The sequence below is a fragment of the Aethalodelphis obliquidens genome, unplaced genomic scaffold, assembly GCF_003676395.1.
Source record: "Aethalodelphis obliquidens isolate GAN/ISIS:26980383/991018 unplaced genomic scaffold, ASM367639v1 scaffold5, whole genome shotgun sequence".
NCBI classification, from domain to species: domain Eukaryota; kingdom Metazoa; phylum Chordata; class Mammalia; order Artiodactyla; family Delphinidae; genus Aethalodelphis; species Aethalodelphis obliquidens.
This window is the reverse complement of record NW_020837949.1, coordinates 8,097,329-8,119,557: the sequence shown is the minus strand read 5'-3', so window position 1 is coordinate 8,119,557 and position 22,229 is coordinate 8,097,329. Positions and strand designations below refer to the sequence as shown.

At 38.5% G+C, this 22,229-nt stretch overlaps 1 protein-coding gene across 2 annotated transcripts in view; it reads left to right on the top strand.

Moving 5' to 3' along the window:
- The window catches only part of CNTNAP2 (contactin associated protein 2), a 2,044,831-nt gene that overhangs the window by 1,348,868 nt on the left and 673,734 nt on the right, over positions 1 to 22,229 (top strand). The window lies entirely within an intron of this gene.

Below are 22,229 nucleotides of genomic sequence, written 5' to 3'. Positions count from 1 at the left end.
ATGAATAAATGAAAGAAAAAAAGATTAGCTAGAAGGAACATTTTTGCAAGTTTTTTCAATACTCTAATGCCGACATCATGAAAGTGATCAATTATAGTTTAAAACAAATCTTTAGTTTTTACTAAGCAAAAATAATGACTATAAAATGGCATACATGGTATGACTGTACATACATAAAAAATTAAAATCTATATAGCAAGAGACACTGAAAGTGAATACACCAATATTTTAAAGTGGCGTTTTTTGTTTAGAAGTGATGAGTCTATAGAATTTATTTACTATTTTCTACTCCGTGCATTTCTCAAATGGCCTTAGTTCTATAAAATGTCCCATGATCCAACTCATGTTGACAAATTTACCACCTTTTTCTCAACATCCTTCAATTTTCTCTCCTTTACATTTCACTGTTTAGAAAATAAAAGTGCATCTGCAACAAATTATTCTACCACAAATCCACATTTTCATGGGAACCAAAATGAAACACATAACAGGGGTTGGAGGGTAAATTTCTCCAACCCACTGTGAAATTTCCATTAAGCCCTTCTTCATAACTTCTCCAGGTCTTGGCCCTGAGGACAAATGAAGAGTGTTATCTTTGATCAGGGGTTACTTTAAACCAAAATTATCTAGTGTTAAAGAAAAACTCTTCCAAATGGTCACACCCTGCTGCTACAAAGGTGAGAGTCATCCCCACAGCTCACATATTGTATAGCTGTAGGATGCAAGGCAAAGGATTGGAAAAAAGATTAAACCTCATGCAAAACATTATTTCCATTAAAATTACATCATACAATTATTACGTAAATGGTTTTATTTTTCTATAACTCTAACAAAACAAATGTTGCCCTTAAGGCAACCTTGCAGAATAACTTTCACTTAGGAGAAATGCAAAAAGGAATAGACATTAGAATTTTAGGGAAGGAATAAAATAATAATGGTATGGTTTCTGGGAGCCTTCCCTCTGATTTTCTTTCATGTGCTGATTATCTCTGTGGCTAGATAATAGAACTGTAGAGTTTCAGAGATGGAAGGAATCTTACAGATTATCTAGTATATATATAGCCTCATTTACAGTTGAGGAAATTAAAGCCCAGAGACGCTGAGGAGCTTGGTAAATGTACTCATTCCCTTTTCTCCCAGAGACCTTGGAAATGAATTTCGTGATAAGTGACGTCTCTGTTATTAATTTCAGTTATTCCACTTGTCTGCAAGCTCTGCAGTCAGAAAGACCTGGGTTACATACACCTTTCACTACACACCAATGTAACCTTGGGTAAATTATTTAGTCTTTGGAAACCTCCTCTTCCTCAATTATAAAGTATTAATTTTAAAGGACTTATCATGTAAAATTGTGTTAGGATTAAATGAGAAACTGGTGAGAAGACTATCCAGGTTCATAAATAATACTGGTGTTAGCTATTTTTATTATTGTCTTCAGTTATTCCACATGCAATCCCACTATTTGAGATAAGGCATTCTGAAAGGTCCAAATGTAAGAGTTTATGAAGATGGTCCCTTGAACGCTTTTACCTCAGACTATTTCGTTTGTGTCCAGCTTTAATATTCCTGTTTCCTGGGAATTTTAAAGGTTGACAAAGGAAGAGAAGGGCCCAAAACACCAACAATAGTTGAGACAGGGAGTGCTGGTTTGAGACAAGCTCTCTTCTTTTTTGTCCTTTTTGTGTATTTTCCCATTTATTCTTCAAAACGACTTCATCAGGTAGGCAGGTACTGTGATAATCCCCATTGTACAGTGAGGAGACAGATGCAGAGGGATTAATTGAGACGTGTTAAAGTGGTGTTTCATCACCCACATCACTCCTCCAGCTCCTACAGTCACAGGTCAAGAGGATTTGCCACCTCCTGGTGGCTGGGTTCTGATCTTTGGCTCCTAGAGCTGACAATGGCTTGCCTGGTGGCAGGAGAGTTTCCCAGCCCTCTAGCTGTCAAATCTTACCTCTTACCATACACCCCAATGAGCAAGATTTTATAGAGCAAAAAGGTAGCCTTTGGTGAGGGGTTTGAATAAATAACATACAATCTATATAATGATACGTAAGTTATGCCACTGGAACATAGAACATGCTTGGCAATACTATCTGATACGTTTTCTTTCTAGCTTCTTCCCTTCTCCATCCCTTCTCTATCCCTTCCAAGTCATCTGGTGACGCTTCAGACCAAGTCCAGTTGCTCCAGTGAAGGGAGGGTAAATATTCACTAGAACTGAGAGTTGTTACTCAGTTTTGAGTTTCAAATTACATTTTTAGAAACTCTTAGCAAGATAGCAATTTTAAAGGAAGAAAGCATTTTTCTTGAATGTATAAAGTTATATTTTATCAGAGTCAAAAGCAGAAATTAACTAAAGTAATTTATAGAGTAAGAAAAAATGTGCTTAAAAACAAAGTTCTTGCCACACAATAAAAAGAAAAGCCTTTCTGTGTGTGAAAAAGAGAGAGGAGAGGAGAAAAGAAGAAAACAGAGTGGAAAGGAAAGAGAAATAGAAGAAGTGAGTTTGAGGTAAAAAAGAGAGTGAGAGATAGAAGACAGGGCGAGGAGAGAAAAGCGAGACTCATGAGCTCCCTGCACCCTCCCACCCTCACCACACACCGCCTTCTGCCTGGTGTCAAAGTCCTGAGTGCAGGTCAAGTGTAGAAATACCCAGATTGTTTTCAGGGATCTAAGATAGGCAGACAGGTAGGATCTGAGACAAGTTCAAAATAAGTCTCTTAAAGAGATAATGAATATTCCCATAAATTTTCTCTACTCTTAATGTCAGCTCCTGTCCTATAACAGCTATAGTCAGTAAACTTTTTATGTATTCCTGTCTTTGCTTTGTGACTCCTATCTAGATTTAGTAACCGTGATCTGTATTTACCATCTCTTAACCTCAGCATTCAAATGATTCACCAATTTATGCATGCAATTGTATTGTACGCCTTATTTTCCAATCTCCAAAGAAGCATCATTTTGGAAATGTTATGCAGGTCTGGATATAAATGTTTCTGTATCCGATGTGTACCTCGTACTTATGAATTGAAAAAGTTTTGGGATCTTTATAGGGACATTTAAAAATGTGAGGTGTTTTGAAATATTCCCTACTGATGTACATCATCTCATTTGAAGTAACATATTCGATGGAAGCAAATTATCTACTGAAGAGCATTCTTCATCTTGTTTCCCATAATAACTTAACAGCCTTATCTCATTTCTCCGATTGCTTTTCCAATTATAGCCAACACTTGATCATTTGAGCACACAGTACTTTAGCTGAACCATTCGTGGTGCCTTTACCTTTTTACCTTATTACCTGCCCTGAGACCCTCCTCAGAAGTTGTAGTCGCTGAGGATGGAGTAGAGAGGAGAGATACTAAGGATGTGCCTTGTCTGTTACAAGATTTCGTTGACCTCAGTCTCGTTTGAAGACTCTCTCTCTCAATGACCTCTAAAAGTTGGAGCTCCCCAGGCCTTGCCGTGGCTTTTCTTCTCTTTGCTCTCTTTCTAAACATCTCCCCTCAGTTATCTCATTCATTTCCATGACACTAAATGCAATTATATGCTACTACTTAAAAACGGAATTTTTGATCTTTCCACCAGCAAAATGTGTTCTTCCATTTACCCATTCATTTAAGCTAGAAAGCTGACAGTCATTCTACACACTTTTTCACTCACCCTGCCCCCGCCACCTTGCCTGCTACCTGCCATATCCAATCACTAATTTCTGTTTCTATCAAATGTATTTCAAACTCATCCGCCTCACCTCCACTGCCACCACCCTGATTCCAGTGCCATCATCTCTATTCAGGGGTTCACATTACCTGTCTGCTTCCATGCTTATCCCCTCCAATCTACTCTCCAAATAACAGCTAGAGGGATCTTTTTTTTTACATCTTTATTGGAGTATAATTGCTTTATAATGGTGTGTTACTTTCTGCTTTATAACAAAGTGAATCAGTTATACATATGTTCCCATATCTCTTCTCTCTTGCGTCTCCCTCCCTCCCACCCTCCCTATCCCACCCCTCCAGGCGGTCACAAAGCACTGAGCTGATTTCCCAGTGCTATGCGGCTGCTTCCCACTAGCTATCTACCTTATGTTCGGTAGTGTATATATGTCCATGCCTCTCTCTCGCTTTGTCACAGCTTACCCTTCCCCCTCCCCATATCCTCAAGTCCATTCTCTAGTAGGTCTGTGTCTTTATTCCTGTCTTACCCCTAGGTTCTTAATGACATTTTTTTTTCTTAAATTCCATATATATGTGTTACCATACGGTATTTGTCTTTCTTTTTCTGACTGACTTCACTCTGTATGACAGACTCTAGGTCTATCCACCTCATTACAAATGACTCAATTTCGTTTCTTTTTATGGCTGAGTAATATTCCATTGTATATATGTGAGGCATCTTCTTTATCCATTCATCCGATGATGGACACTTAGGTTGTTTCCATCTCTGGGCTATTGTAAATAAAGCTACAATGAACATTTTGGTACATGACCCTTTTTGAATTATGGTTTTCTCAGGGTATATGCCCAGTAGTGGGATTGCTGGGTCCTATGGTAGTTCTATTTGTAGTTTTTTAAGGAACCTCCATACTGTTCTCCGCAGTGGCTGTATCAATTTACATTCCCACCAACAGTGCAAGAGGGTTCCATTTTCTCCACACCCTCTCCAGTATTTATTGTTTGTAGATTTTTTGATGATGGCCATTCTGACTGGTGTGAGATGATATCTCATTGTAGTTTTGATTTGCATTTCTCTAAAGATTAATGATGTTGAGCATTCTTTCATGTGTTTGTTGGCAGTCTGCATATCTTCTTTGGAGAAATGTCTATTTAGGTCTTCTGCCCATTTTTGGATTGGGTTGTTTGTTTCTTTGTTATTGAGCTGCATGAGCTGCTTATAAATTTTGGAGATTAATCCTTTGTCAGTTGCTTCATTTGCAAATATTTTCTCCCATTCTGAGGGTTGTCTTTTGGTCTTGTTTATGGTTTCCTTTGCTGTGCAATAGCTATGAAGTGTCATTAGGTCCCATTTGTTTATTTTTGTTTTTATTTCCATTTCTCTAGGAGGTGGGTCAAAAAGGATCTTGCTGTGATTTATGTCATAGAGTGTTCTGCCTAATGCTTTTCTCTAAGAGTTTGATAATTTCTGGCCATACATTTAGGTCTTTGATCCATTTTGAGCTTATTTTTGTGTATGGTGTTAGGAAGTGATGTAATCTCATACTTTTACATGTACCTGTCCAGTTTTTCCAGCACCACTTATTGAAGAGGCTGTCCTTTCTCCACTGTACATTCCTGCCTCCTTTATCAAAGATAAGGTGACCATATGTGCGTGGGTTTCTCTGGGCTTTCTATCCTGTTCCATTGATCTATCTTTCTGTTTTTGTGCCAGTACCATACTGTCTTGATTGTTGTAGCTTGTAGTATAGTCTGAAGTCAGGGAGCCTGATTCCTCCAGCTCCGTTTCTCATTCTCAAGGTTGCTTTGGCTCTTCAGTGTCTTTTGTGTTTCCATACAAATCGTGAAATTTTTTGTTCTAGTTCTGTGAAAAATGCCAGTGGTAGTTTGATAGGGATTGCATTGAATCTGTAGATTGCTTTGGGTAGTAGAGTCATTTTCACAATGTTGATTCTTCCAATCCAAGAACATGGTATATCTCTCCATCTCTTTGTATCATCTTTAATTTCTTTCATCAGTGTCTTATAATTTTCTGCATACAGGTCTTTTGTCTCCTTAGGTAGGTTTATTCCTAGATATTTTAATCTTTTTGTTGCAATGGTAAATGGGAGTGTTTTCTTGATTTCACTTTCAGATTTTTCATTAGTGTATAGGAATGCCAGAGATTTCTGTGCATTAATTTTGTATCCTGCTACTTTACCAGATTCATTGACTAGCTCTAGTACTTTTCTGGTAGCATCCTTAGGATTCTCTATGTGTAGTATCATGTCATCTGCAAACAGTGACAGCTTTACTTCTTCTTTTCTGATTTGGATTCCTTTTATTTCTTTTTCTTCTCTGATTGCTGTGGCTAAAACTTCCAAAACTATGTTGAGTAATAGTGGTGAGAGTGGGCAACCTTGTCTTGTTCCTGATCTTAGTGGAAGTGGTTTCAGTTTTTCACCATTGAGGATGATGTTGGCTATGGGTTTGTCATATATGGCCTTTATTATGTTGAGGAAAGTTCCCTCTATGCCTACTTTCTGCAGGGTTTTTGTCATAAATGGGTGTTGAATTTTGTCGAAAGCTTTCTCTGCATCTATTGAGATGATCATATGGTTTTTCTCCTTCAATTTGTTAATATGGTTTATCACATTGATTGACTTGCATATATTGAAGAATCCTTGCATTCCTGGAATAAACCCCACTTGATCATGGTGTATGATCCGTTTAATGTGCTGTTGGATTCTGTTTGCTAGTATTTTGTTGAGGATTTTTGCATCTATGTTCATCAGTGATATTGGCCTGTAGTTTTCTTTCTTTGTGACATCCTTGTCTGGTTTTGGTATCAGGGTGATGGTGGCCTCGTAGAATGAGTTTGGGAGTGTTCCTCCCTCTGCTATATTTTGGAAGAGTTTGAGAAGGATAGGTGTTAGCTTTTCTCTAAATGTTTGATAGGATTTTCCTGTGAAGCCATCTGGTCCTGGGCTTTTGTTTGTTGGAAGAGTTTTAATCACAGTTTCAATTTCAGTGCTTGTGATTGGTCTGTTCATATTTTCTATTTCTTCCTGATTCAGTCTCGGAAGGTTGTGCATTTCTAAGAATTTGTCTATTTCTTCCAGGTTGTCCATTTTATTGGCATAGAGTTGCTTGTAGTAATCTCTCATGATCCTTTGTATTTCTGCAGTGTCAGTTGTTACTTCTCCTTTTTCATTTCTAATTCTATTGATTTGAGTCTTTTCCCTTTTTTTCTTGATGAGTCTGGCTAATGGTTTATCTATTTTGTTTATCTTCTCAAAGAACCAGCTTTTAGTTTTATTGATCTTTGCTATCATTTCCTTCATTTCTTTTCATTTATTTCTGATCTGATCTTTATGATTTCTTTCCTTGTGCTAACTTTGGGGTTTTTTTGTTCTTCTTTCTCTAATTTCTTTAGGTGCAAGGTTAGGTTGTTTATTCGAGATGTTTCCTGTTTCTTAAGGTAGGATTGTATTGCTATAAACTTCCCTCTTAGAACTGCTTTCGCTGCATCCCATAGGTTTTGGGTCGTTGTGTCTCCATTATCATTTGTTTTTAGGTATTTTTTTATTTCGTCTTTGATTTCGTCAGTGATCACTTGGTTATTAAGTAGTGTATTGTTTAGCCTCCATGTGTTTGTATTTTTTACAGATCTTTTCCTGTAATTGATATCTAGTCTCATAGAGTTGTGGTCGGAAAAGACACTTGATACAATTTCAGTTTTCTTAAATTTACCAAGGCTTGATTTGTGACCCAAGATATGATCTATCCTGGAAAATGTTCCATGAGCACTTGAGAAAAATGTGTATTCTGTTGTTTTTGGATGGAATGTCTTATAAATATCAATTAAGTCCATCTTGTTGGATGATCTGTCCATTGTTGAAAGTGGGGTGTTAAAGCCCCCTACTATGATTGTGTTACTGTCAATTTCCCCTTTTATGGCTGTTAGTATTTGCCTTATGTATTGAGGTGCTTCTTTGTTGGGTGCATAAATATTTACAATTGTTATATCTTATTCTTGGATCGATCCCTTGATCATTATGTGGTGTCCTTTGTCTCTTCTAATAGTCTATATTTTAAAGTCTATTTTGTCTGATATGAGAATTGTTACTCCAGCTTTCTTTTGGTTTCCATTTGCATGAAATATCTTTTTCCATCCCCTTACTTTCAGTCTGTATGTGTCTCTAGGTTTGAAGTGGGTCTCTTGTAGACAGCAAATATATAGGTCTTGTTTTTGTATCCATTCAGCCAATCTGTGTCTTTTGGTGGGAGCATTTAGTCCATTTACATTTAAGGTAATTATCGATATGTATGTTCCTATTCCCATTTTCTTAATTATTTTGGGTTCCTTATTGTAGGTCTTTTCCTTCTCTTGTGTTTCTTGCCTAGAGAAGTTGCTTTAGCAGTTGTTGCAAAGCTGGTTTGGTGGTGCTGAACTCTTTCAGCTTTTGCTTGTCTGTAAAGGTTTTAATTTCTCCATCAAATCTGAATGAGATCCTTGCTGGGTAGAGTAATCTTGGTTGCAGGTTTTTCCCCTTCATCACTTTAAATATGTCCTGTCACTCTCTTCTGCCTTGAAGAGTTTCTGCTGACATATCAGCTGTTAACCTTATGGGGATTCCCTTGTGTGTTATTTGTTGTTTTTCCCTTGCTGCTTTTAATATGTTTTCTTTGTATTTAATTTTTGACAGTTTGATTAATATGTGTCTTGGCGTGTTTCTCCTTGGATTTATCCTGTATGGGACTCTCTGTGCTTCTTGGACTTGATTAACTATTTCCTTTCCCATATTAGGGAAGTTTTCAACTATAATCTCTTCATATATTTTCTCAGTCCCTTTCTTTTTTCTCTTCTTCTTCTGGAACCCCTATAATTTGAATGTTGCTGCGTTTAATGTTGTCCCAGAGTTCTCTGAGACTGTCCTCAGTTATTTTCATTCTTTTTTCTTTATTCTGCTCTGCAGTAGTTATTTCCACTATTTTATCTTCCAGCTCACTTATCCGTTCTTCTGCCTCAGTTATTCTGCTATTGATCTCATCTAGAGTATTTTTAATTTCATTTATTGTGTTGTTCATCATTGTTTGTTTCGTCTTTAGTTCTTCTCGGTCCTTGTGAAATGTTTCTTGCATTTTGTCTTTTCTATTTCCAAGATTTTGGGTCATCTTTACTATCATTATTCTGAAGTCTTTTTCAGGTAGACTGCCTATTTCCTCTTCATTTGTTAGGTCTGGTGGGTTTTTACCTTGCTCCTTCATCTGCTGTGTGTTTTTCTGTCTTCTCATTTTGCTTATCTTACTGTGTTTGGAGTCTCCTTTTTGCAGGCTGCCAGTTCGTAGTTCCCGTTGTTTTTGATGTCTGTCCCCAGTGGCTAAGGTTGGTTCAGTGGGTTGTGTAGGCTTCCTGTTGGAGGGGACTAGTGCCTGTGTTCTGGTGGATGAGGCTGGATCTTGTCTCTCTGGTGGGCAGGTCCACGTCTGGTTGTGTGTTTTGGGGTGTCTGTGGCCTTATTATGATTTTAGGCAGCCTCTCTGCTAATGGGTGGGGCTGTCTTCCTGTCTTGCTAGTTGTTTGGCATAGGATGTCCAGCACTGTAGCTTGCTGGTCGTTGAGTGAAGCTGGGTCTTGGTGTTGAGATGGAGATCTCTGGGAGACGTTCGCCGTTTGATATCATGTGGAGCTGGGAGGTCTCTTGTGGACCAGTGTCCTGAAGTTGGCTCTCCCATCTCAGAGGCACAGCACTGACTCCTGGCTGTAGCACCAAGAGCCTTTCATCCACACGGCTCAGAATAAAAGGGAGAAAAACTAGAAAGAAAGAATTAGTAGAAGAAAGAAAGAAAGAAAGAAAGGAAAAAAGAAAGGAAGGAGGGAGAGAGGGAGGAAGGAGGGAAGGAAGGAAAGAAAGAAAGAAGATAAAGTACAATAAAATAAAGTAAGATAAAATATAATAAAGTTATTAAAATAAAAAATTATTAAGAAAAAATTAAAAAAACAAAAACAAAACGGGATGATAGAACCCAAGGACAAATGGTGGAAGCAAAGCTATACAGACAAAATCTCCCACAGAAGCATACACATACACACTCACAAAAAGAGGAAAAGGGGAAAAAATCATAAATCTTGCTCTCAAAGTTCACCTCCTTAATTTGGGATGATTCCTTGTCTATTCAGGTATTCCACAGATGCAGGTACATCGAGTTGATTGTGGAGATTTAATCTGCTGCTTCTGAGGCTGCTGGGAGAGATTTCCCTTTCTTTTCTTTGTTTTCACAGCTCCCAGGGGATTTGGCCCCGCCTCTGCGTGTAGGTCGCTGGAGGGCGTCTGTTCTTTGCTCAGACAGGACGGGGTTAAAGGAGCCGGTGATTCGGGGGCTCTGGCTCACTCAGGCGGGGGGATGGAGGGGCACGGATGTGGGGCGAGCCTGTGGCAGCAGAGGCCGGCGTGACGTTGCAAGAGCCTGAGGCGCGCTGTGCATTCTCCCGGGGGAGTTGTCCCTGGATCCCTGGACCCTGGCAGTGGCGGGCTGCACAGGCTCCCCGGAAGGGGGGTGTGGATGGTAACCTGTGCTCGCACACAGGCTTCTTTGTGGCGGCAGCAGCAGCCTTAGTGTCTCATGCCCGTCTCTGTGGTTCGCACTTTTAGCCGCGGCTCGTGCCCGTCTCTGGAGCTCCTTTAAGCAGCGCCCTTAATCCCCTCTCCTCGCGCACCAGGAAACAAAGAGGGAAGAAAAAGTCTCTTGCCTCTTCGGCAGGTCCAGACTTTTCCCCGGACTCCCTCCCGGCCAGCCGTGGAGCACTAACCCCCTGCAGGCTGTGTTCATGCCGCCAACCCCAGTCCTCTCCCTGCGCTCCGACCGAAGCCCGAGCCTCAGCTCCCAGCCCTGCTGCCCCTGTGGGTGAGCAGACAAACCTCTCGGTCTGGTGAGTGCCGGTCGGCCCTGATCCTCTGTGCGGGAATCTCCCCGCTTTGCCCTCCGCACCCCTGTTGCTGTGCTCTCCTCTGCGGCACCGAAGCTTTCCCCCTCCGTCACCCGCAGTCTCTGCCCGCGAAGAGGCTTCCTAGTGTGGAAACTTTTCCTCCTTCACAGCTCCCTCCCACTGGTGGAGGTCCCGTCCCTATCCTTTTGTCTCTGTTTATTCTTTTTTTTTTTTTTTGCCCTACCCAGGTACGTGGGGGGTTTCTTGCCTTTTGGGAGGTCCGAGGTTTTCTGCCAGTGTTCAGTAGGTGTTCTGTAGGTGTTGTTCCATGTGTTGATGTATTTCTGGTGTATCTGTGGGGAGGAAGGTGATCTCCGCGTCTTACTCTTCCGCCATCTTCCCAGAAGCCAATCCAGAGGGATCTTTCAAAAACAGAAGGCTGACTGTACTGCTTCCCTGTTGGCTTTCTATCATCCTTTGCATCTTATTCAGCTCCTCAGTCTCAGACCCTTTGCAGAATGGCTCCTCAGTCTGAACCCCACCCCACGTCCTTCAGCTGCGTCTGCTTCTTGAGCCTAGTGTCGAACTCTGTGCCACTTCATTAGTTCAGCAAGTATGTATTGAGCACTTGAGTACCTACACCAGGTACTCTGTTAGGCAATAAGGATTCAGCAATGACAGTGGTATCCAACTCTGCCTCAGGGACAGCAGAGTTGTGGTTACGACAAATATGTTCCAAATACGATATGAGAAATGCAAACCCAATGGTAAACATGGGTTGTTAGGGAGGCAGATGGAGATGGATGGATATCTAATCTGAACTTGATCTGATATTGGGGCTTGGGAAGTGGGTGATATTTTCTAGCAAAGTACTTAAAAGCTGAGACTTGATGGACTCAGAGCCAGGGCAGGTGGGAGTGTTCTTGGCAGTGGGGGAGAATTTGCTGGGTTTAGAGGAGCTTTAATATTTTAGTTTCTCAGAGAATCATTTTTTTTTAAAAAAGAGAAATCACCTAATACATTTGTACTTCTGTTAAAATTGAAGTGAGAACACCAGTTTTAGGTCCTTTGAATATGTTAATTCTGCTATCTCAAGGATTTTCTTTCCCTAAAAATTTATTTCTAGCGAATTATCCTCACGGAGGAACTTAATCTGTCAGACTGTCCTGCTAATGTTCCTCACAATAGGGCTCCTTCAGTGAATAGAAACTGAGTTAATGGGGAAAATTAAATACTCAAAGGAGTTGATTACTTGGGGATTTTCTTCCAAGGTGATAAATATTATCTGTATTATCTGTATAAATATGTATCTGTATACATGTACATATATATTGTTTTTCATATTCTTTTCCATTATGGTTTATTACAGGATATTCAATATAGTTCCCTGTTCTATACAATAGGACCTTGTTCTTTATCTATTTTATATATAGTAGTTTGTATCTGCTAATTCCAGACTCCTAATTTATCCCCCCCCCACTTCCCCTTTTGTAACCATAAATTTATTTTCTATGTCTGTGAGTTTGTTTCTGTTGCCACAAACTTTCTGATGGAACTTCGCCTAAACCACAGCCCTTAGTGCCCCCAAAATGTAAATTGCTGGGATGTATTTGATCTTTTCAAGTTTCAGGAGCAGACAGTAATGTGAGCTAGGATCAACATGAAAGGAAGGGCCATCTTAGGAGATTCTATCCTGTTAATAGCGAATCAAGCTGTCATTCTCAATTGTGTGTTTTCTGCTACATCAAAGCTTTTTGGATAGAAACTTCAGGAAGAATATAATTTCTCAAGTTAGCCTGATACAGCTTAGGTTTAAACTAAGTGCCAGTGAAATAAAATCTCCCAACAATAAAAAAATATGTAAATACAATAGCCGAGAATTTTAAAGATTGTGTTATATATGTTAAAGGATGTGATGTAGGTCATAAGTGGGTTTATGGTTTATATGCTAAATCTCACTACTTGGATGATTCTGGCAGTTGCTTGAAAAGTAAGTTATTTTTTCAGGTTGTACAGGAATTACTTATTTTGTGTACCTTCTTCCCACTAGCTCTTTGGTGGCATGCCACACGTGTTATTTGCCTTCATGTGCTCAGGACCTAGAACAGTGCTTGGAATAATGCAAGTTGTTGATGAATGAAACTCCCATGTTCAGGATCTCTTGCTGTGTAAGGAGATGTGCACACACTTAGCACAGAATGATTATTATCTTACTGTTCAACCCAGAAAGAAAATGATGATGGTTTTAAGAAGCTTATTGCATCTTGGATGTATTATCATGTTGCTCTTTAAAAAAATCCTTGCAGTTTACAAGATTAAAAAAATCTTGTAAATACTGCAAGTACAGTACCAGGATTTTATAATTTCAAATATCACTTTGTTCCACCTGTAAAGACTTTCTAAATGTTTATTTTTTTTGAAGCTTAATAAATTGTAGAACTATCTGATGGGATCTATAAGCCCATGAACTGTATTTCGGTTTTTTTTTTTTGTTTTTGAACATCTTTATTGGAGTATAATTGCTTTACAATGGTGTGTTAGTTTCTGCTTTATAACAAAGTGAATCAGCTATACATATACATATATATCCATATCTCCTCCCTCTTGCGTCTCCCTCCCAACCTCCCTATCCCACCCCTCTAGGTGGTCACAAAGCACTGAGCTGATCTCCCTGTGCTATGCGGCTGCTTCTCACTAGCTATCTGTTTTACATTTGTCAGTATATATCAAATGGATACATACTACCAAATACCATCAAATCACTGATGATGATTGTGATAGAGATTTGTTGGAAACTAAGTGAAGAAAGGGTTAAGGTATATTATTAGCACAATATTTATGAACTTCTGCAGACTTCTAGGTACTATTCTAAGAATTTAAGATTCATGAGTAAACAAAATTTATTTTAAAAATTCACTGATATATTGAAGTTTATAGTCTATGAGGAAGGTGGGGTAGGGAGACAGACGATAAAAATAACAAGCAAGTAAATTGTATACTATGTTCAAAGGCCATACGTATGTGCTTTGGGTGTAGAGAAGGGAAGGGACAGAGTGGGCTGTAAGTTTAAATAAGATAGACTTCACAGACCTCAATGAGAACATGCCATTTGAATCAAGACTAATGGAGGCGAGGGAGTTAGCCTTGAGACCATCTGGAAAAATTCCTCTAGGCAGAGGAAACAGCCATGCAGAAGCCTTAAAGCATAAGTGCCTGGCATATTTGAACTACAGCTAGGTCAGTGTGGTAAACACTTGAAGTGATTTTTTTTAACCAAGTGTGTGCAATATGTTTTAAGGTATTTTTAAATAATAGGAAGTAAGTGTTATCTTGAAAGGTCCACAGAAATGGTCAGTCATTGATCCAAGATGACGTTTACCTAGTATCCAAGTTTGAACTCAGATCAAAATCTAATTACCATTGTAAGCAACACAAATTGAAGAGTAACATTTCCTTGCTACACAGGATAGAAATCTTCTTATTGCCACAGAGATGAACTCCAGACTATCAAATACACACCAACTACATCTCTACCCAGTGTGAGAGAAAAAGGAAAGGGAAGATTAGCTTGTCTAAGTATTCATATAAATGCAGTCAGTAACTCTAGCCGTATTGTAAAAGAATGTTAACATCTCTACAGTGGAACAAAAACATTAACAAATATTCTTCTTCCCAGAAAATAGCTAATGTCTTCCTCGAAAAACGATATACATAGGCTCCAGATTGTTCTTCAGGTGGGTATGAATGAGCCACCATTATTTATACTTGCTCACAACACTCCATTTTTGAGCTGGAATTGTGAGCTGGAATTGTGAGCATAAAAATAATCAACATTTTCCACCACCTGCAGAACATCAGCTGTACTTTTAGTTCATTTCCTCGGTGCTTCCTGCAGGGGTTCCGTCTGCTTTATATACCTTATTTCTCTACACGTGATTGAAGCTGCTTATGCCACCTGAGCTGCATGCATAGCAGGCATTATGGAGTGGCTCAAACCATCGAAGCCCACCACGGTGAAATGACCTCTATGATATTAGGGTCTAGGTTACAGAGATGCTTGTAATGCTCACACAAAATGTATTTGGGGGGAGAAAAATATGACACCAGAAATTTCTAATAAGTTAAATTGTGTCAATAGGATCATAACTATTGAGAAAACCTTCTAAACAAAATAATGGTCTATAAAATTAATGGTCTTTAAACTTATCTGCCTGGAAGACTGATGAAATTTTCAAATAGATCCTCTGACAAATGACTAAAAAATGAAACAAAAACAAAAAAACCATCATAGCCTACCATCATTATAACCTAACATAGTTTGTAGAATTATTTAATACTTTGGATAAGCAACTATATAAGAAATTGTTCTGTGACTTATGCAGTAAAGCACACATAGCTCATGTAAAATGACCAGTATTTCCTAGATTATTACTGTTGCAAATCTGGAATTCATATAAAGTTTACCTGAAATAAGGTACCTGTTAACTGTTTGTTTCAATATGAAGTATTTCTAGTTTGTATACAACACCCAGATTAAGCAATATAACATCAAATATCAAATTAAAGCCTAGGTATATCCCTAATCATATTCCCCTTGACTTGTTCCAGATTTTTAGAGGCAAAGCTTTCAGCTGTTCCCTGTTGAGTATGATGTTAGCTGTGGGCTTGTCCTATATGCCTTTGGAGAAATATTTTTTAAAATATAAATTAATCGTCCATCTCCACAGCATTTCAACACCTACACCGTGACGATCTACTAGAACTTTCAACCCATATGCAATTGTTATGAATGCAATCTTATACTTCACCATTCCAGACCCTTCAATTTCCAGTTGATCCAGATCCCATTTACTGAACGTTTTGTCTCCAAGGTATTTGGTCTGAGCTATAAGAAGAATGAAACTGCTTTTATCACCATCTTCATATGGCTTATCCCTATTTAACCTTCATCATTCACTGAAAATGCCATGTCCTCTTGGGTCACTTATGGCTGTCTAAAGCTGGGTTATACAGACTTTCCATGTGAACTCACAAGACCCTGTGCATACATCTGTTTTAGCACCTGTTCGCAATTTGCAATTTCAAGCTTAATGTTTTCTCCCCTCCATTGGACTACAGGCTTGTTGAGGACAGGAACTCAAGTCTTTTTCATCCTTGTACTTCCAGAACCTAACATCGTGCTGAAACAGATCAAAAACTCAGTAATGGTTTATGAATGTATTCATGATTTTATAACATTTTTCTTGATGTAATAACTTGTATATTGTAATTTAAAATAATATTTAAAAATTCTAAAATAGTGTCTATATTCCCCTGAAAATTAGTGGGGTGCTGTGGGGAAGACAATAAATATTTTGACATGTCACCAGGCATATCACCACTGGGTCAAAGACATGTGTAGTGAAAAGAGCACTAAATCCAGAATTAGGGGGCAAAGTTTCCACTATTTTGGCACTAACTTTTCGTATGCATTTGGTCAAGCCACTTATCACTTCTGACACTTTTTTTTTAATTGAGGTATAGTTGATTTACAATATTGTGTTAGTTTCAGGTGTACAGCAAAGTGATTCATATATATATTCTTTTTCAGATTCTCTTCCATTATTGGTTATTATAAGATATTGAATATAGTTCCCTGTGCTATACAGTAAATCCTTGTTGTATATTTTATACATAGTAGTGCATCTGTTAATCCCATGCTCTTAATTTATCCCTTCCCCCACCCTTTCCCCTTTGAGAAAGTTTGTTTTCTGTGTCTGTGAGACTGTTTCTGTTTGTAAATTAGTTCATTTGTATTTTTTTTAGATTCCACATATAAGTGATATCATGTGATACTTGTCTTTCTCTGACTCACTTTACTTAGTATGATAATCTCTAGGTCCATCCATGTTGTTGCAAATGACAATATTTCATTCTTTTTATGGCTAATATTCCATTTTATAGATATATTATTTTATAACATATATATATATAAAATCTTCTTTAGCCATTCATTGATGCACACTTAGGTTGTTTCCATGTCTTGGCTATTGTAAGTAGTGCTGCTGTGAACATTGGGGTGCATGTATCCTTTAGAACTAGAGTTTTTGTCTTTTCTGGATATATGCCCAGGAGTGAGATTGCAGGGTCATGTGGTAACTCTATTACACTTGGTTTCTTAATCTCTAATTGAAGAGATTCAAAATGGATGCTCTCTAAAATGACATCATCTTGATACTATGTGGAACTCAAAATTTTTCACATGAGAACATGGTTTCTTTTAAATGGTAGGCTTCTTCCCTTGGCTGTGTTCTCCTGTAAGGCTACAAACATGTAAGCAATTCTTATTGATGCTATAGTGTTTCATTGGCGATCCTTGCTCATATCTTCCTCATAGTTGAGGTTCAGTTGTTGATTTACTGAATCAGGATAATAACTATTAAGACTTCTATGCTCAAAGAAAACCACAAACCTAGTTATCAGAATGCAGTTTATGAGATAGAGAAGAAATTTAAGGATATACAAAATTGAATTCACTAGTTTTATGCAGCAGGCCAAGTTTTACATGCAATATGGAAAATCTTAGGTGAGGCATGTATTATAGTTCAGTTTCAGTTGTGTTACTCTCAGAGTGAGAGACCCAACGTCATTCCTGTAGAATTACTGTAATAGGTAATAGGGCTGCTCAGGGATTTGGACCACAAGGAGATGTTGCTGAGGCCCACCTAACAAGCTTTATACACCATTTTAAATTTAGGTAATTTATAATATAATATTCCCTTAAATTTAAAGATCATTTCAGAGTTAATTTGAATAAAGGTGTAAAAAGCTCCCAGATTGACAAATTGGTCAAAAACCAGAACCATGATGCTGCTTGAAAATCAGAAACACTTAGATGCATATTCAGATGTATGGGACACAAAATTTTTTTCCACTGGATTTAGCTCAGATTGGACTTTAATTAAAATGTGCTGTATAAAGACCTGCTCTGTAATGTGAACTTCAGATTATATATGGATAAATAACATGGAAAAGAGTCAAAGAAAAGCCATATGTATGATGAAGAAACTGGTTATATTCTGGGAGGAGTAATTCTTTGCCTTCTTCACTGGTCATTTCCTGGCTTTATCAGGCCCTGGTCATAACTCCAACTGTGCCAGGAATTGAGTTCTCATGAAGTGAATTACCTGAGAATTATAGTTAGGATAAGGATATGGGGTCACTGATACAGGTAGCAGAGCGACCTTTCTAATGTACATATGTCAATACAACTAAGCTGGGTAATCTTGAGGACCCTGTAAATGCCAAGGAGAGGGAGGTATTCCCACAGTATGTTCCAGATGTACCCCAGTATTTGAAACATATCATTAAATCAGCTATATTTAAAACAATGTACAATGTGACAGTTTTTAAATATGTAATTGCATGATGCGACAGATACTAAGCACTAAGTAATCACAAAGGCCATTTTCATAGCACACTGATCCAAAAAGAATATTTGAAATACACTAGCTTATCAATTGCTTCTTCATGAAAACGGACAGTGCCAGAAATTAGAACTTTCCATACACATTAGTTTTTATTTGCATTACACACATATCTTACAATACATGCTGTATAAACACGCTGTGAATATGGGAATAAGATTTTTAATTTTTCCACTTATGATACTAGTGAAGAAAAATCTATACAGCATAACTTTCTTCTAGATGCTGGATATCTGCAAAATTGTTAATATCCATTTGTCATTTAAGATTTAATAGCTCCAAAGGAGCCATCGCAATGTGTAATATGCAAGCATTAACAAATAATTTGTAAGATGCATCAACAGTAATTGTTTTATGCTATCAAAATAGAGCTTATATATTACCTTTTATAATGCCATGACACTGTAGAAAGTTTTAAATCTTTATAAAGGTACATATATATATTATTTTTCAAACCCCTCTGAAGTATAATTTTATTGCAGCAAAGAATGGTATGTCAAAGATGAAGTTAAAGCAAACTACTTTCACTTGCTCCAAACCTTCCAAAGCCAGTGGCTTTCCACCTCACTGTAAGGTCACAATCCACTCATTCTCATTACATTTCCACCTTCAACTTCTGCTCCTCTCCCCTTTCGTCACTCACTGGCTTTCTTGTATACCTGAAGGACATCCGGAATATTCTAGATTTAGAACATTTGCATTTTCATTCCCTCTGTCTGGAATACTTTTCCCCAGACATCTACGTGGCTGGCTGGATAGCTACCTTATTTATTGAAATGTCACTTTCTCAGGGCTTTTATGGTTTCCTCTGTGTTTAAAAATGCAATCCCTGTACACACAGCCTATTCTTCCCTTCCCTAATTTAGTTTTCCTCCTCGCCATTATCACTGGCTAACTATATATATATATATATATGTGTATTCTTTTAATTTTGCTTATTATCTGTTGTCTTTTCTCCACTAGAATGTAAGAATGTAAGCTGCAAAAATTTATGAATGCTTTTTTTTTGCTGTGGTTTCCATGGTGCCTAGATCTGTACTGGTCATATAGTAAGTAGGTACATGATAATATTTGTTGAATGAATGAGTGGACTATAAAACAAATATAAAGATATAATGTACAGGGAGGGTTTTGATGATGAAATGTGTGTGCTGAGATGGCTGGAACTAGAGTTTAGGGTCAAGAAGTCACCAGGACCAAAATGTTAGAGATTCATCAACATTAACAAATTGGTTAGTCTTTTTAAAGTTATTGACAGTGACCATAATTGGTGATCATTCTGTTTTACTTGCTTAGTTAATGTTTGCCTTTATTAACCTATTTTGTATATATAAAAAGGGGGTTATGATGTTTAAAGGAGGGTCAGATTAGAATGCTGTTCCATCAGAAGTTAAAGGAAGAGAAAACGAGAAAGAAACGAAGAAGGAGGCAGGGAGGGAGGGAAAGAAAGAAGAGAGGAAGGAGGGAGGGAGGAAAAAGTCAGTGGTGTCAAACATTTGAGAATTCTATGCCATAGACTTATTGTAACAGAAAAGTGATAGAAGTAACCTAATTCAATTAACGAATTTTTAATTAGGTGAAGGTAAATCTGAAGGTCTGGATATACATGACCATCAGTTTGTTTTCAGAATCATGTCAGAAAGTGACAGAATTACCAAAATATATTGTAGCTTTTCTTGCTGTATCAGAGGAACTAAAGGAAGGCAGTTCTGATCAGGCCAAAGACAAAACTGGAAAAACAATTATCTATAGAAAATGACTACAGGGGACACCATAACTGAACTTCTTTTAATCAATTTAAGAACAGCACGCTGGGAAGTCTTCATAGAGAGCCATGTTGTAACAGATGAAGGGCGATTCTGGCTCAGAGGAGTGAAGTGGCCTGTCCACAGTCTCTAAGGATAGTCTCGGCAGAACTTGAACCAAAGCGATTTTTAAAAGTTCCTAGATTAAGTATTTGTATTCTGTTTATTTTAATTAATTCATTCTTCTATTCAACTAGTATTTTTGCAGACCTGCTATATGTCAATTACCATCCTAAACACATTGCATATAGCATTGAAACAATCCCTGCTTTCTTCCCTTCTAATGGTGGGAGACAGACATTTAAAAATAATTTAAATGTGCCCTAAGATAGAGATAAACGTTATGGAGAAAAGCAAAGCTGGGCGGGTAGATGGAGAGCATCTGTGGTGGGGTGGGACTCAGGAAGGGAAGGTTGTCACTGGAGCTCAGATCTGGAGAAAGAGTGGGCTTGAGGAAAGACGGCTCTAGATGCAGGAAAGAGCAAGTGCGAGTCTCCAAGGAGGCAGAGCCAAGGGAGCAAGGGGGAGATTAGTAGGGCGGCAAGGAAGAGCCGGATCTCGGAGGGTCTTTCGCTATTCTAAGAACTAGACTTTGTCTGTGAACGAGACCGGGTGCCATGTGAGGACCCTGAGCTGTGTCAGAATCTGACTTGTGCTCGAAAACCTCAGCCTGGTTGATGTGTTGAAGGTAGGCGTGAGGGTGCAAGGGTGGGAAGAGGGGACTGGTTAGAGGTTACTGTGGGATGCAGGCGAGCGGCCCTGGGGCTTCGACCAGAGCAGTGGTGGGGGGTGGGGTGAGGAGTGCCCAGATTCGGAATAATTATTGAAGGTAGAGCAGGCGGGGGTCACTGCCAGGCTGCAGGAGGAGGTGGAAGAAAGGGAAGAGTTGAGAGCGACTCCAAGGCTTTTGTCCTAGAACTGGACGAGTGGAGTTGCCATTTCCTGAAATAGGAAGACCTCAGGAGGGGCAAGTTCAGGACATCTCTCATCTCTCTTAATCTAAAGTTCTCTGTCTCTCCGTCTGTCTCTCTCCTGTGTGTGTGACTCTCTCTCTTCCTTTGTTATTTATCACTCACCTGTTGAAAAACTAGATTGTATGATGTATACAGTTTTCCACAGCATGGATTTCGCTGTTTCCCTTTGGTGACATTTAACATGTTCCCCTTTCCCCTGTGTTTTCTAGAAGTTGGCAGGTAGGTCTGTAAGCTTGGTGAAATTCTCCTCTGAGTTTTGTCCACACCCCTCCACAGGTAGGCCTGTGTACTTGCCTGCCCCTCCTGATCCCCAGGACGCATGTCTCCTCCGGTTTTACTTGTTGTATTAGTGACCGTGAATAATCCTACTTAGATCCTACTAACTTGTTAGAAGTTAAAACATTTATCATTTAGCCTTCATTTATGAGCTGAAATATTTCCGTAAAGAAAGTATTTAGTTACATTACACCTCATATAGCTAAGGTAGACTAAATGCTGGATTCTTTGCCTCTATTTACCAATATTCAAAGTAATGAGTTAGTTACCTAGCATCTTCCAAAATTAGACATTTCTTTTTTTTGTACAAATTCATGGAGTTAAATATACTTGCTGTATTTTAATTCATTGCAGGAAATTCTTATTGATGTTAATTAAAATCATCCTTCTTTGGCCCTGGGGTTTTTTGAACCACTCTCTGTCTCTAGTAGTTTGTTTCTGAAGTGACAATATGTTCCAGGCTCCTCTTATCCATTTCCAGCCCTGAATCAGCCATTTCTCCAGGAGCTTAGTTTTCTCTTAATGGAAAGTGGTATTGAGTAATGACAGTCGGGTGCCAGAGGTTGGTCCTTGTTTGGGAACTTTTTCAGTGGACAGAGCTAAGACATATATCTACATTTTAAAAAAGATAACATCATCCTGGGTTCATAGTGATGCTTCTAATTCAAATGCAGAACTATATAGCATTTTAATTTAATCTCATCAATCTTATATATGCTTCTCCTTTTCACATATTGAAATTTTCAGGGTCCAAAACACCAAGATAATTACTTATTTGCATCATTCCACATGTGTAGAGCGTTTCAGTAACAGAGCATGCAGTATCTAATTATAACTGAAAGGTCAGGGTGAAAAGAATATTTGTTGACAAGATGAGTATGCATATTCTGATTAGAGCAAACAGCACGTACAAAGATCCAGAGACTTGAGAGCACATAGTTCCTTTAGGAAGGAGCAAATACTGTTCTACGGAAGGAGTGAGGGATTACAGAGTCGGGAAGCCTTTGGAACACAGTGGGCCTCACATTCAATGCTGCAGATATTAGAGCATCAACCAGATTCTCAGGCTATTTGGTTTCATTTTCAGGAGCTATCTTGCGTTTGTTTTTAATAAAAAA